This window comes from Protopterus annectens, chromosome 2.part0 (assembly GCF_019279795.1).
Source record: "Protopterus annectens isolate FY-2018-M chromosome 2.part0, PAN1.0, whole genome shotgun sequence".
Classification (NCBI taxonomy): domain Eukaryota; kingdom Metazoa; phylum Chordata; order Ceratodontiformes; family Protopteridae; genus Protopterus; species Protopterus annectens.
The window spans coordinates 1,065,998,764-1,066,013,330 of NC_056728.1; positions in this window are offsets into that span (position 1 = coordinate 1,065,998,764).

The window sequence follows — 14,567 nt, forward strand, 5'->3', positions numbered from 1 at the left end:
GTGTACAGATCCAGGGTAACCTACCAGGGGCTACATGAGCTGGAGATAGTAGAGTGCTATAGGGTGGACAGAGACTTCCCACAGCAAATCATTGAGCTGTGCAGGCCACACCTGACACACCACACTAGCCGAGGGGGAACCCATCCCAGTGGATACCAAGGTATGTGTAGGCCTAGTTATACTAGCCACAGGTATCTCCCAAACTACAACTGGGGATAACATGGGCATCTCACAGGCATCAGCATCCAGAGTATTCCACCAATTCTTCGATGCCATGTCAGCACATGCCAGTGAGCACGTATATTTCTTCAACACACGTGAGGTGTTGAACCGCAATAAGCGTCTCTTCCACCAAATAGCTAACTACGCTGTGTTAGTGGGTTCTATAGACTGCATGCACCTACGCATCAAAGCACCACCTGGTGAGCAGGGTAGGGCCTACATCAACCACAGGGGCATCCTGCCAGGTCATATGTGATGCCCAAGGAATTATACTGAATGTGTGTGCTGGCTGCCCTGGAAGCTATGACGGTTCACACATATGGCGACTGATGCAGCTGTACGACAGATTTGCAGATGTGGACATCCCCTACGGTAACCTAATGGGGGGTGCTGGGTACCCACTTGAGCTATGGCTGATGACACCCAGCAGAAATGCAAACACACCTGAACAACAACACCATAATGATGCACATGCACAGGCCAGACATATAATAGAGCATGTGTTTGGAATTCTCATGTCACGGTTCTGGTGTCTGGATACATCCGATGGAGCCCTGCAGTATTCACCAGCTACATGTACCAAATGGTATGTGCCATGCTACAAAATATGATCCTGCAGAAACAGCTGCAGCAGAAACAGCATGAGGCAGGGCCACACAGCCCCCACCAATGCCAAGGCCTGTGCAGGTACAGAGTCACTCAGAGGAGGAACAAAGTAAGCCTGCTCCAGTAGGCAGAAGGGGGCATGCCCAGTATGCCCTGGCCTTGGCAAAGAGGCAACGCATAGCATATGCACTGACACAGTAGGGCCCAGGGAATGACACCTCTCTCTGACTCACATAGACAGTAAAAGGGATGCCAAACATGACACTACCTGTGCCTAACCATGTATAGGGAGTGTACTATGTGCATCCAACATAGGCAGCCCTCCAGCACCATCCGCAAGTCCGGCACACTCTCAAGGTAAGTTAATCAACCTACCGCTTGTCAAATGGAGTAGAATGTGTTTTTACTTGTGGCTATGGTATGGATGTGAACATGCAAGGGAATTGGGTGGCTAGATGTCAAGGCAGCAGAGAGTAGACACCCATAGGGGCAGCATGAGATCTGTAACACATACTGGAGTCACCATAGTAGCCAGTGACAAAACCTACTGCAGGAAATGGCCTGAGCAACAGGGGTGTCCATAAGAGCCAGATATACCAGTCAAGAAGGATCACATACCCAACAAGAGTCTCGGCCAACAGGACAGGTGAAGACAAATACAAACAAATGCTGTATTATGGCCTCCAAATGTGCCCTTTGGTTAACCCCACCCCCCAGGCCTACACAGACAGACCACAGCAGGCCAGGCAGTTGGATGTAAGTTATAAAGGCTAGGAAGTCAGACACTAATATGTAGGTAAATAAAGCTAGGATCTGTACTACACTGGTAAGCCTTAGCCAGCAGGATAGGTAAGACTACAGACTAAAATGGAGTACCTGACTTACCAGTGCAGTCCTAGCAAATGTGTACAAGTGTCAGGTGTGCCCCACCCATCCAAAGTACACATAGAGCAACAGTCAGGTGTGCCCCCCCCCAGTCCTGTGTATAACAATAGAAACAGTCAGGTGCCTCCCCCTCGCTATGCAGAAATGTAGCAACAGTCAATGGCAAATGACCGATAGATACCCTGTAGACACAGCATGCTACCCGTTGGTGTACAACAAAAGGTCAGCACCACAGTGCAAACAACCTGGACGTGATCCATACATGCAACACAGATGGCCATACTGGGCATGCTCACACATTTAGAGGAATGAAGGCAATGTCAGTCAGCAACATACTGAGAGATCATACTGGGCATGCTCACACACTTAAACACATGAAGGCCATGTCTGCAAACACCAGTGGACCAGACGTATCTGGAAGTTGCAGTTCTCAGTGTGAACACATGTCAGTATGCACCACTCCTGCCTTGCACACACACAGTGGATAGGAATGCAGGCAGATATGTAAGGATAACACACCATAATAAGCCAAAGGCACATGAGCATAGATGTGAGGAAGAGGGTGACTCTGACAAGGAGCCATGCGGGCCTGTCCCAACTGGCACACAGCCTAAGAGCCCCCAACAAATGAGGTGCGGATGCAACACACTGCGGATACTAGCCACCAGTACCTGTCAGCATGACAGACTATGTGGTGTATGTGCCAGCTGTGCAACAAGACTGTACAAGGAAACAGCCATCTAGTAGCTGTATACACGCACCTGTGACATATGACCCCATGAGGGCCCGCATGTGGCATATCAACCCCCACATGAATGGGGTATGGCCCATGCACACACTGCCCTTCCCATAGCAGTAGTATGACAAGCTTGCTGAGGTCATCCAATGTGAATTACACCTTTGGGAGAGCTATAGCTCAGTAAATTACATGGCACATTCCATAGCTGTGTACTGCTGTAGTGACAGAGTAGTTAGGTAGTAGTACTAACCCCAGACCTGTCAATTGTGCAATTGTGTGAGTGAGTGTTTGTGTGTGTACCTGTCTGCCTCTGACTGTGTAGAGTGAAATGCTTGTTAGGCTACTCACACTCCGTGCAAAACATATATTAAACTTTGGCAAGGCTGCTGATGTCACTCACTGAGACGTACACCTCTGGGAACATGATAGCCCCGTAATCACCATGGCATGTCCTGTAACTGCATATTGCTGTAGTGTGACAAACTAGTTAGGAAGGTGTTTGAACCCCAGCCATGGCAACTGCGTGAGTGTGTGTGTGTGTATGTGTGTGTGTGTGTGTGTGTGTGTGTGTGTGTGTGTGTGTGTGTGTGTGTGTGTGTGTGTGTGTCTGTGTAGAGAGCAATGCTTTTTAGGCTACCCACACTCCATAAAATACAAATACACTACTTTGCCAAGGCTGCTGATGTCAGTCATCTAGATGTACGCCTCTGGGAACATAATAGTCCAGTAATAACCGTGGCACATCCTGTAACTGTGTATTGCTGTAGTGTGGTAAATTAGTTAGGTAGGTGTTTGAACCCAAGCCATGGCAATTGTGAGTCTGTGTGTGTGTGTCTGACTGGGTAGAGAGCAATGCATTTTAGGCTACTCACACTCCATACAATACAAATACACTACTTTGCCAAGGCTGCTGAAGTCACTTACCTAGAAGTAAACCTCTGGGAAATTGACAGCCCAGTAATCACCATAGCACGTCCTGTAACTGCTGTAGTATGGTAAACTAGTTAGGTAGGTATTCGAGCCTCATCCCTGGCAACTGCGTGTGTTTGCATGTGAGTCTGTGTGTGTGTGTCTGACTGGGTAGAGAGCAATGCTTTTTAGGCTACTCCCACTCCATACAATACAAATACTCTACTTTGCCAAGGCTGCTGATGTCACTCACCTAGATGTACACCTCTGGGAACATGATAGCCCAGTAATCGCTGCAGCACGTTCTGTAACTGCGTACTGCTCTAGTGTGATTTAGAATAGTGGTAGTGTTCTATCTCCATCCATGTTCAGGATGTGATGTGTGTGTCTCAGTGTCTGTGTATGGAGCAATGCATTATAGGCTACTCACCCGCAGTACATTACACATGCCCTACTTTGATAGTCCTGCTGATATCATCAATTGTGAAATACACCTTTGGGGAAGATGTACTTCTGTAATGTCTGTGGTGCGTGATATAACTGTATAGTGCTGTAGTCTATTAAACTAGTTAGGTAGGGGTTCTACTCCCAGACATGACAGGTGTGTGTGGGTGTGTGTGTGTGTGTTTGTAACACGTATCCTGTGTAGAGGTGGTTGTGAGTCTGTGCCACCTGTGGGCAATGTGGAGGGGTTTTGCTAATTTAATTTATGGTGGCCCTACACTATATCACAATGTCAACCATGCAGGGATAACAGATGTAAATGGCTGAGAGGCTGGGGTGCAAAGCCATACTCATACATGTGACATCAAGGCCTGCCAATCACAGCTAGCAACCCCACTGTGCCTTCCCATGTGACTCACAACAGACATGCCATGCCTGGCAACATGGCCTGTATGGACAGATGAAACTGACATCGGGAAATGCTGTTAGCATGCTATAAATATAGGTGCAGGGTAAATCTGCTGACCAGTACTGCTCCCTATCATGTGTGTGCAAGACTGGCACATCTGATGATAAGCTGTGTTCACAGCATGGGCCAGACACCCCAGGTACAGTTCTACATGTCACTGTACATGCATGTGGGAGGTGTGCACATCCTAGACACCATCCAAGTCATGGACTAGGGAACACAGACATGTCAAGTGATGCACAGTATTGGCCACACACAATAGTCACCCAGGTGACCGGAAGACAGATGCAATATCCACTTGTGCGGGCAAATGCAGATGCTACAGGCCTGTGCTACAATGCAGACCATTGTCATGTTGGCTGATGCCAAGGTATACCCATCACCTACCCTTGTATAGCCTGCTGGCACTGTTGGCCACCACACACCTGTGCAGACATGCACCCATGCATGTCCAAACTGGACCCTGTGTGTTCATGTGTATGTTGTATGGTGCGTATGTCCACATCCACATGCAATACTCCCCCCAGGGCACAGTGAAACATGCCGCCTTATGTCTGACACCCCGTCATACTCACTGCCCATACAACCTCCTTATCACCCGTGTGGTGCATGTGTTCCCTGCATATTGATGTGTTGTGTAAATCCCACTAGTGACGGGTTGCACTCCTGGCCCTGCCAAGTGTGTTAATTTGTGTGCGTCCCTGTGTGAGTGTGCCTGTGCTAACGCTGGCACCTGTTCATGCGGACAGGCACGTGTATGTCACCTACTGTATATCTACCGTATCCCTGTTGCAGATGTCACTCATCGTCACATATATGTTCTGAGTGCTCCCCACCAGATAACCCATGTGGCACATCCAATAACAGCATCAAACTGTGATAGCACTACATAGCTGTCAGGTGTTTGATACCCTGTGCTGGTAGGTGTGTGACACAAGCATATGTAGGTTTTACCCTCCCACCCCTTCCTGACATGTATTCACCTCTGTCTGCCTCCCCCACTCCTTCTCTGGTGGATGTGGAGGGCCACACCTGCATTGCTTAGGCAGCAGCATGTGTATTTAACATGATGCTCATGATCAGTTGATGGCCTCTGCATGAATTGCAGCCCTTCCCTAGCCGATTGCATGTGGAACAGGTGTGGTAACATTCCCATAGCCAATTGCATGGAAACACACTCCAATACCTGGGAATATCTTGTTGGTATTGGCCCTTGTCTGTCACTGTGAGCAGGAGCTAGAACTGTTGTTTGGCAAACAGCATTCCAGATGGGTTGGGGATTTACCTCTAACAGCATACACTGTGAGAAGAGGGTAGCAAACATGAGGGGGATGTGCCTGACCTGATTACGAACTACGTGCTGCTATACTGCATATGGAGTAATGTTGGATTAACAGTGTTTGTCTGGATATGCCTGTCATACATGTTGCTATACCTGCAATGACAGTTCCATGTATATTAGGAATCCCCATCTGCAGGCTCATCTGCAGATTGGGCAGTGTTGTGCCTTTGGTGTCATGTGTTAGCCACGATGCATCTATCCGTGGAATGCAGAAGGTAGTGTGAGGATTGCAGTCTGTTGATGGTGAAGGCCATGACAGTTACTGACTACATAAGCCTTATTGGACATATGTTGCAACATACCCCATTACAATGGTAGATTAATGGGGGTATCACAGCAACATGTCTATACTGGCCCTGTGTATGTGCTGTCAGCCACACCTCTGTTAGCCTTTGTAATAAATAGCGATTGGTAAGAAAGGCAGGCTTTTTGTATATATAAGGTAGTGTCATTATAATAGCTGTGTTCTGATGAAATCTTCTTATGTAGATGAAAGCACTCAACCCTTTGTTTGTATCTTGGTTGAATAGAGAGAATTGAATTTCGTGTGGATCCTGGCATTTCCTTGGACACTTCTTGTGTTGTTTCATTTTGGATTGTCAAGTTCCAAGGTTTTTTATTATTCTTTGGTTGTATTCTGCCATGGATTCCATACATGATGTGTCGGGTACTTCTACTGCCATCTCTATGGAGGAAATGGATAAAATCCATTCAGAGATGGCTATACTTAAAGGAGAGATCACACGACTATTGGAATTACTCACACCGCCTTCCATTACTGACAAACCAAATATTCAAGCCATTCCTCCTTTGGCTACAGGGTCTTCACGCTCCTCATTGGGCAACGACAGCTTCAAGGAAATCCCAAATGGGCAGAGATGTTCTGCGTCTCCTCTTCCGTTGAGCTGTACGCCGTGGAACTGTGACAATGGCGGAATCACTAGCCAGACGGGTTTGTTTAATTTTTCTACAGCTTCTGGGAATAATTCGGAGGACATATATCTTATCTCTGGGGCTAAACCTAAATGACAGGTACCTACCCGGACTTACGCAGCCCCAAAGACATCGCAACTGACGACAAGCAAGAAAAATGAAGGTACTGTTCCTCAGCGCTCGCCTATCTTAGGGAGCGTTAGAAATGTTACTCACACCAATCTCAATTTAGACAATTTTTTAAAAATACCTTTTGAATTCAGTACTACTGGTAAATCTAAGGATATTATTACAACCAAAGGGGGATATAATCCCACGCTTAAAGATATAATATACAATTTTGGGAACAAGTTGAACAAAATCAAGACATTGCAAGTGGACAATCTTTACTTACGAAAATGCATTGATTGTGGCATTGTTCCAATGGGGTTAAGATTTTTTAAGCAACCATTGGGGGTCGACATGAATGATGAGAATATAAAAATTTGTAATGACATGTTTGACAGTTTTGGAAAACAGTTTATGCAATTCATAGTGAAGTGTAATGATTCAAAACTCAGTGTGTTGCTTAATGAAGTGGATGCCATGAACAAAACCATAGCTAATGATTTACTTTTTCCCCAATGGGAGAAATTACATGCAAAACAGTTTGATTATGCTGATAATAACTGTAAAAAAGCTTTTGAAAGGAAAAGTAAGAAATTCACTAGGGATATGTTTCAATATGAGAAAGGGATAGTATATAGATGGAACATTAGACAGGAGAGGGAGTCCCCTCGGGAGGCTATTTCCAACAGGAGAGAAGAAGGCCTCAATTACCATTATCAAGAGGATGATTTTTTAGAATTAGAGGGGAGGGGGCACCAGCAATGGCAGCCAGTAGGTCGGAACAACTGGGGCCTGAACAAGGGGAACAAGAACAGGTGGAACAAAAACAGGAATTTCTAGAGTATGTTGTGGAGTTTGACACCAACAATCCACATTCCCATGATCTTGACACCTTTAACAACGATACCAACCAACTTACCCTAGAAAACATTCTTCACATTTATGGTGATGTCAAAATATACAATTACAGTTCATGCGCAGTTAACCCTGAGTTATTTGACATTTTTTCCAAAGGCATGAAGTTTATTCCTGATAAATCCATTGATTTAACTGATACACTTGTTGAGGTCAAGCTATTTCTCCGCAAGCTCAATCTCGGAGTGTTTTTTCATGATTGTTTACCTCAACAGACAGTTTCTTCTAGGTTAAGGAAGAAAAGCACTTTTACCCCCCCTATGCACAAAACCATCTGCTCTTTTGAAAATGTGATCAATACCCAGTTATACGATCTACACAACAAGTATAAATACAATAAGAAAAACTACAGTTTTAATACACAGGTTAACACTGCGATAGCCTCCCTGTGTGAGCAAAACATTAGGATCATGGTAGCTGACAAGAGGGGAGGTATTGTGCTTTTTGACCAAGAAAAATACATTGGTAGGATTTTTGATCTTTTAAATAATTCAACATTTTATGAAGTCTCTTCCTTGAACCAGGTGAATATTGCTCACCGCAGAATTGATTTACATCTTGAAGAGTTTCTATTGGATGACCGTATTAGTGAAGACTTATACAGGTTTCTAAAAGTTGAATTTCCTGTTTTGGCAACTATTACGGGGATTCTGAAGGTTAACAAGAACCAGATGGACCCACCATTCAGACCCATCATTTCTGGGAGTCACAGTAAAGTATTTCCTTTTGGTAAGGTAATAGACCTCTGGCTTAAACATATTTATAGTTCGATAGTTCATATTATGAAGGATTCCTGGCAATTCTTAGGATTATTCAAACAAGATATTTGGAGTCCTAATTTGACAATTGTTACTATCGACATAAAGGATCTTTTTTCCTGTATTCCAAAGGAAGAAGGTGCCCAAAGATTTCACAACAGTTTATGCAATCACAGTGGACTGGATCAAGACATCATTCTCCTACTCACTGAATTTTTGGATGTCGTACTCGACAACAACTACATATATTTTGAAGGGGAGTACTACAGACAAGTCACTGGTGTAGCCATGGGGGCAGCTTGTGCCCCCATTTATGCTATCTTAGTGTTACTTGACTGGGAGGAGGAGTTCATCCTACACTCCCCTTGGATGACACATCTCAGATGTTATGTCAGGTACCTGGATGACATATTTGTTCTATGGGAGGGGGATGAGGCATTGTTAAAAAATTTTATTGAATATTTGAATCACACCACTAGTTTTTTACAGTTTACTTATCAACACAACAAAGAAGGGATTAACTATCTGGACGTTTACATATACAACGACGGTCTCTCATTCCAGTCAAAGATTTTTAGAAAGGACACTTTCAGCAATTGCTACCTACACTTTGATAGTGCACATTCATATTCATTGAAACATAGTATAGTTAAAGGACAGTGCATAAGAGCTGCACGAATGACATCTAATAAAAATATTATGTTAAGTGAATTACAATTTATTGGTAAACTATTTAGGGATAAAGGTTATCCCAAAAGGATGATCAATGACATAATTCAATATGTTTCAAATGAATGGGGTAAGAAGTATCCACCTCTCTTAGGAGTAGGTTTGTCTACCAACTCTGGTAGACAAGGTGTTGCTAACAATACAAATGTCATCAGGGATGTGAGATATACCAAAGCTTGCATTTTAAAACATGGGAAATACACTAAGGAAGTGAAAGACATCATCACATCCAACTGGAATATACTCACATGTGATGAGGGAATTAAAGAGAAAATCTGCAAAAAAACCTCAGTTTGTTTGTAAAACAGGTATTAATTTGAAAAAAATTATTGAAGTTAAATCCAACTACACAAGGAGAGGGGTGCACAACAGGGTAGGACCAAAGAAATGTGGCCACTGTAATTATTGTGGGTATATCCTGGAAGAGGTTAATGTGATCTAGAACAATTACATCAGTAGCAAGATCACATTTAGTTATGGTAATTGTCAGTCACAACACTTAATTTACTTAGCCATATGTAGTTTGTGTTCAAGTTACTATGTGGGGAACCATAAAAACAAACTGGGCCACCAAACGATGCAGTCTCTTCCACAAAAAGCCACACTATGAAAAAGACAGAATCCAATTAATGAACACTGAGTCCTGTGAATCGATAGAACAGAAAATTTATTACTGATAGTAACGACTAAGCGCTTTCGCCAGCAGTCTGGCTTCATAATGATGATAGGGGGGACAATGAGGTTTTTTTAGAAACAGAAAATGGCCCTCGGAGATCGGAAAGGCTTTGGAACAGGGGTTTGTTGGGAAGGGAAGCCCAACAAGAGTATCACAGGGGTGGGAGAACGAACAGGAGGGGGAGATATTGAGGTATAATTTATTATATGGTGATGTGATGTGTGCAATAGGGAATGACAACAACATACAAAGTATGGTGTCAAATGATAGTTGTATATTTGAAGTGTTTTGTGATGGTTTGGAGAATTATTGTGATGGTGATAACAATACCAGCACAAGTATGGTTGATGGGAGTGATTTTACACCACTTGTAAATAATGCGGTGTTGCAGGAGCAAAGTATGGGCACTGATATGTTGAATGTGAATTGTCCTTTATATGGCCATAAGGACATAGTAGCGTTCCAAGGTACCAGACATCAGTTGCTTAAGAAATGTGGGTACTGTATTTACAATTACACTGACATTATGATAGGTGAAACACACTTTGACTTATTTAGTAAGGGTGTGAGCTTTGTACCAATGTTTAGAGTTGACACAGCGCAGGTTTTACTTGATTTTAGGATGTTCACGAGACAAATGAATTTAAAAATATTTTTTTCAGCAATTGGAGAAGGGGCAACTAGTGAAAACAATGGGGGTGTGGATGGATCAACTCTACTTAAAAGAAAAAGTGCATTTATACCACCTTTTAATTCTGAAGTGATGTTATTTGAAAAAATGGTTGAAACCCAACTACGAAAATGTTTGGAAAATGTATTTATATTTAATGACAACCTGACACGAAAAGAGAGAGAATTGTTGGACTCCCTCAAAAAATCTGGAACATACAGATTTATGAAACCAGACAAGGGGGGGGGGGTATGGTTGTCATGACAAACACTGATTATATTTCTGAAATGTCTGCAATTTTGAATGGTGACGACACGTACAATTTGGTCTCAAGGGGTGAGATCAACAGGGCTTACTACAAAATTGATGTATTTTTACATGATGCTTTATTTCAAGGAAACATCAATGAATTTGAGTATGATTTTTTGACTGTGAATTTCCCTAGAGTGCCTACATTGTTTGGAATACCTAAGGTGCATAAAGGGGCCGATAATTTACAATTTAGGCCCATTGTGTCAGCTAAGGGGTCTAAAACTGAAACGTTAGCTGCATACATTGATACAGTGGTGAAGCCTATTATCAATCAAGCACCGCATATTATCAGAGATTCATGGCATTGCCTTGATAGAATCAAAAATTTTGAGATAGGGAACAGTGATTTTGGGTTTCTTACCATTGACATCGTGAACCTATTTTCAGTTATTCCCCATAAAGTGGGCCTGGAGATGTTTTTTGAGGCTATCACTAAGGATGGTTTGTTGGAAGGGACCAAGGCCAACTTTGTTTGTGATTTGATGGAATTAGTACTCAATAACAATTTTATCAACTTTGAGGGTGACCTGTTTCAACAAAGGTCAGGTGTTGCGATGGGTGCAAAATGCGCCCCAGCATTTGCCAATGCAGTTTTACTTACTTGGGAAAGAGAACATATCTTTGCATCAGACAGGTTTAAGAACAATATACTGATGTACAGTAGATTTTTGGATGACATTTTGATTTTTTGGGAAGGTGATGAGAAATCAGCGGCGGATTTTGTGGAATATCTGGGTAATACAACAGAATTTTTGAAATTCACATTTCATTGGGATAAAAACAAAATCAATTATTTGGATATCACCATTAGTAAAACGGATAGTGAGTTTGAAAGCAATATATTTAGAAAAGAAAATTATTCGAACTCCCTATTACACTTCTCTAGTTGTCATCCGTTTCACCAGCGTAAAGGAATTGTTAAGGGGCAAATGGTGAGGACCTCTAGACTTGTTAGTAATGACGTACAATTTAGAATTGAGCTTTTTAAGCTTATAGGAATGTTTCTGGATCGTGGATATCCATTGAAGCTCCTAATAAGTGTAAGAAGGGATGTCTTGAGGGGGAGAAAAGAGCGCTATGCACCTGTTTTATGCACTGGTTTAGGTTATATGGGGAACACCAAAAGGACATACGGAGAACATGAAACTAATGGTGTACCTAAGGGATCCGATTTAAGGATGATAGTTAAATACAACCCTAGATCTTCAGAGGTGGTTGGTATAATAAAAAGCATTTGGAATTACGTTTTAAGTGATGACCTCAAAAAACACTGGGTTCAGAACCTGTGTTTGTGTTTAGTAGGGGGGTCAATGTTAAAGGTATTCTGGAGAGAAATAATAAAAATGAATACAAGTCCATTATGAAAAAATGTGGTTTCTGTAGATGGTGCAGGTACATCAATGAGGGTAGTTATGTATGTGTACAAGGTTTTAAGTACACCTTGCCCTGGGCAGTGCAATTGTTGTACGAAGAACATTATTTATTTGGCAACATGTGCATCATGTGAGGCATTTTATGTGGGGAAAACCATTAGGAGGTTGCAGGACAGAATTGCAGAACATGTTAGATCTATCAGGAAAAAGGACAAGCACAATGCACTTTATCTACACAGTAATTCATGTGTGGATTTTAAAAAATTTACATTTTTTTATTGGACGTGTCTTGGATTATGGGGAGGGGGGTGACATACCCAACAGAGTGGGGGCTTTAGAAACTGTATGGCAATTAAGATTAGATGCCTGTAAGCCTCCGGGTTTAAATGATTACATTTCAATTAAACCTATTTTAAAGTTAAGGTCCCTTTTAGTATAGTGAGGATACATTTAGTACTAGGGACTTGTGTTCTATGGTTAAGGTAGGTTAACATTTTAACACACACTGTATCAAATATGCAACATATTTTAGAGTAATATTGTAAGTTAATGTTATTTATTTAGCTGGTTGTCTCTATAAATAGGCATGGGGACTCTTAATTTTATATTATATTGTGGTTTGAGGGGATTATGAATGTTTTAACAGGGAGATTTGACATCATTAAGTTAGATTTTATGTGCACACCATCACCATTAATGACCATTATTTATGATGAATATTGAAATTCATGTATTTAAGTGCAATATTATGTTAACATTTACTTGTCTAGTTTTTAGGATTTAGGTAATTGTGGGGATGGGTTGTTTGAATTGAGCCAATGGGGTTTGAGTAAAGGGTATATATGATTCATTTGAATGTATTTTAAACGACTCTGATGAAGCCAGACTGCTGGCGAAAGCGCTTAGTCGTTACTATCAGTAATAAATTTTCTGTTCTATCGATTCACAGGACTCAGTGTTCATTAATTGGATTCTGTCTTTTTCATAGTGTGGCTTTTTGTGGAAGAGACTGCATCGTTTGGTGGCCCAGTTTGTTTTTATGGTTTTACTGCCCTGGTGGGTGTTACACGTTTATACTATGTGGGGAAGACTGATCGTCGGTTAAAAACAGGATTTATGACCACATTTATTGCATTAAGAAACAAGATGCTAACAATGCACTTTTGCGTCATTTAGTTAACAGTCCTGGATGTAGTGGCTTTAAGTTTGCCATTTTGGAAGTAGTACTACCCAATCCTAGGGGTGGTAACACCAAGGCTGTGGTAGCCGAAAAGGAAATTAAATGGCAGATCAGGCTTAATGCAGCAATCCCCCCAGGACTTAATGAGGTTATACCTACTAAACCTTTGGTAAAAGTATAGAAAATTCAGGACTATGTATGTCTTTTATAGTAATTTCTTAGTAATTCTTTACAGTATAGTGTTATGATATTTTAGTATACTTTATTGTATTATTTTACACTGTATACTTTTTCAAGTTGATTATTAGTATTCTGACCTTAGGCTTGTGCTATGTCAGGTTTATTTTTTAATTGCACAGGTACATACCACGGACATAGGGTTTTATGGTTGTCATGGCATCACAATATGAAATTTATATGATACATACGTTTTTGCATTTAAATTATTGTTCATCAGTTTTATATCAGCAGGAACTTTACATTTTTGGTAGCTTAATGATGAATAGATATTTATTTTATTTATTTTACTTGCAAATTATTCTGTAAACATGGTGCAACACTTTTTATTTTATTTTTAATCCTTTCTGTTTTTTTAAATAGTTGATTTTATTTAATTGATTAATTAGTGATTGTTGAGAAAGGCGGGCTTCTTGTATATATAAGGTAGCGTTATTATATTAGCTGTGTTCTGATGAAATCTTCTTATTTAGATGAAAGCGCTCAACCCTTTGTTTGTATCTTGGTTAAATAAAGAGAATTGAATTTCGTGTGGATCCTGGCATTTCCTTGGACACTTCTTGTGTTGTTTCATTTTGGATATCTGTCAGTAGCCAATAGCACATATGTTATAAGCAGATGTCACCTTCCACACACACTGTGTCTGTCAGCAACCCCAATGGCAGTAGCAATTGTGTATTCATATACCAGTTATACATACCAGACATCCCTTTGCAGTACTACATTGGGTCTATAGGGGCTGGGGTAGGGCTACACTCCATGGCCAGGACATATGGTGGGACGATATGGGCATGTACTTATCCAGATAGCCATATATATATATATATATATATATATATATATATATATATATATATATATATATATATATATATATATATATATGTGTGTATATATATATAACATCTAACATGTTAGATCTATCAGGAAAAAGGACAAGCACAATGCACTTTATCTACACAGTAATTCATGTGTGGATTTTAAAAAATTTACATTTTTTTATTGGACGTGTCTTGGATTATGGGGAGGGGGGTGACATACCCAACAGAGTGGGGGCTTT